The 2,652-nt window shown below is 45.3% G+C and overlaps 1 long non-coding RNA gene across 4 annotated transcripts in view; it reads right to left on the bottom strand.

Moving 5' to 3' along the window:
- Positions 1-2,652, bottom strand: part of LOC144231622 (uncharacterized) — a 438,506-nt gene that overhangs the window by 31,885 nt on the left and 403,969 nt on the right. For 2 of the 4 annotated variants that reach the window (XR_013335130.1, XR_013335116.1), the window contains one exon: positions 270-347. The exons of the other annotated variants lie outside the window; for them this stretch is intronic. This is a non-coding gene — a long non-coding RNA (uncharacterized LOC144231622). The remainder of the gene's footprint in view (positions 1-269; positions 348-2,652) is intronic. 4 annotated transcript variants of the gene reach the window in all.

The following is a 2,652-nucleotide window of genomic DNA, read 5'->3' as shown; positions in this document are numbered from 1 at the left end:
CACGTGGTGTGAGGTGGTGGGGGCGGGGAGCTCACAGGGGGTGGGAAGTGACTGGTTAGGGGAAGATGATGGCTTACTCTGGAGTGTGATGCGATCTTCTGTATTATCTCTGGTCTGCTCTGTATTATCTCTGTCTCTCCACAAACTATCTCCCAACCTGACTAGATGGGCTCTCCCTTAAGAGATGACTTAGACTCAGGAGAACTTTTCCACCACCCCTATATCCCTCCATTCCTCCTCTTCTTCGTCAATATTATTTGAGTACCTACCGTGTGCCTGGCCCAGTTCCAGGATCAGGACAAACATTATAAAGAAGACACAGGTTCCTCCCTCCTGGAACACTCACTCTGAAAGCAAATAATGAGAGGCTTGAGCACAGAGAAAGCAGGTCACTGGGTTTTTGCTTGAGCTCCAGTCTCCATGGAGAATGTAAATTGTACCACCAGGTTTCTACCTCAAGTATCCACTTCAGTTCTTCAGGATGAAATGATGTGTGGCATTCAAGACAGACGTACTCTCCTGGATAGTGAATGTGAATCTGGCAGCAGCTATTTCTGCAGAGATTTTGAACAGAGCATGTGAGGCGTCACAGATCCAGGGCCCTTAACACTGGTGATCCCTGGGTCCTCTGGGACAAGGGCATTAGCAGGCAGCATGGAATAACATGGTTAAGCACATGGACTCTGAAGTCGGCTGCACCTGGCCTCAAATCTCAGCTTTATGATTTGGATGGGCACCTGTCATTTAGCCCATGTGAACACCCTCTCCTCGTTTTGGTAGTTCTCTACAGTGTAAGTCTCCTTTCCTTTTTTTCTTTTTTAATGCTTATTTATTTTTGAGAGTGCACATGAGTAGAGGAGGGACAGAGAGAGAGAAGGAGACAGAGGATCCCAAGCAAGCTCTGCACTGACAGCAGAGAGCCCAAGGCGGGGCTCGAACTCACAAACCACAAGATCATGACCTGAGCCGAAGTCAGATGCGCAACTGACCGAGCCACCCAGGCACCCCTGAGAGTCTCATTTCCAACATAGAATTCATGTTTCTTGCTGCTGGACCAACATGCAGTATAGATTCTGGTAAATCCAATGTGCCTCGGAGGACATTTTGGGGGCAATGAGACTGAGTAATGGAGAAGGAGGCAGGATTCAGCAAATCCATTCTGCTGGCACAGACGGATACAGATGCAGCCCGGTTCTGGAATCCTTAGCTGGGGTGGGCAGCTCCTGGCTCACAGTGCCCCAGTCATGACAGGGGCAACCTCTCTCTGGGTGGCTTGGTCTCATGGTGTAGCTCTGAGACTCTCCCCTGGAGTTTTAGCCCATGGTCTATTACTCCAGCCTCTTCATCAGTTGTGGGAACTAGCTACATTTTTTAATGGATCTCTTTTTAAAAAAGCGAACTCTAATTATGTTGTCTGCAGTAAAGAAACAGGACCAGTATAACTACTAATTCAGTTGGAAACTTTGAGCAAATTGGCCTGCACAGATCTCTTGGCCTTCCGGGGCAAAACAGCCTAATGGTTAACAGCACAGGCTCTGGAACAAGACCACCTGGGGTTGATTCCTGGCTCTGACTCAAGTTATGTGAGCTCGGAAAAGTTACTTCACCTGCTTGTGTTTCTGTTTCCTCTTCCATGGACTGAGAATAATGTTGCCTTCCTCTTGGGCTGTTCTGAGGATTAAACAGGCTAATTCATAGCAGGCACTTAGAAAAGCACCTGTGACATATGAAACACTTGAATAAGGAGTCATTATAATTGTCACTATCTCTGAGCCCCCATTTTCTCTCTTATTTTTATTTTTTAATGTTTTTTAAAATTTATTTTTGAGAGAGAGAGAGAAAGCGAGAACAAGTGGGCGTGGGGCAGAGAGAGAGAGAGAGTCAGAGACACAGAATCCATAGCAGGCTCTAGGCTCTGAGCTGTCAGCACAGAGCCAGACTTGGGGCTTGAACTCATGAACCACAAAAACATGACCTGAGCTGAAGTCAGACGNCAGTGAAGCAAAATATAAAGATTAGTTTTTTCTTAAGTTTATTTATTTTGTGAAACAGAGCACCTAAGTGTGGGAGGAACAGGGAGAGGAGAGAGAGAGAATCCCAAGCAGGCTCCTTATGCTATCAGAGCCCAAGCCTGAGCCATGAGATCATGACCTGAGCCAAAACTAAGAGTTGGATGCTTAACTAACTGAGCCACCCAAGTGCCCCAACAATTAGGTTTTTAATGATGCATCTGATAACTCTTGACTTTTTTGCTGCTTTCCTTTCTTCTTTCTTCCCCTTCCTTCCCTTCTTTCTTTCTTTCCTTCCTGAACGGAGAAAGGAAGAAATGGCTTTTGATCGTAACCTGAAGACCCCTGAAGGCAATTATTCACTTACTGATAATTGACCTATTATTAATTTTGAACTGCTTCCTCTCCTTTGGGCCATCTAGAATGAAAACCACATCCCCAAATGTAATGCATTTCAGGGAGAGACAGAGACTGAGAGGGAATTATATCACTGTGTGAGTTGATTACTTTAAGTCTGCTTTAAGGAGTTAAGCAGTTAACATGCTTTTAAGCTCCCGCTGCGCAAAGAACTTTCAGAAAGATTTTTGTTGTTTTCCCTTCTTATTTTTTGTTTTTATTGCCTGGCTTTTTATTGTATTCCTTG

The sequence above is a fragment of the Crocuta crocuta genome, unplaced genomic scaffold (genome assembly GCF_008692635.1).
Source record: "Crocuta crocuta isolate KB4526 unplaced genomic scaffold, BGI_CrCroc_1.0 scaffold260, whole genome shotgun sequence".
Lineage (NCBI taxonomy): Eukaryota > Metazoa > Chordata > Mammalia > Carnivora > Hyaenidae > Crocuta > Crocuta crocuta.
Note: the sequence above shows the minus strand (reverse complement) of the source record. Positions and strands in the feature narration are given on the sequence as shown.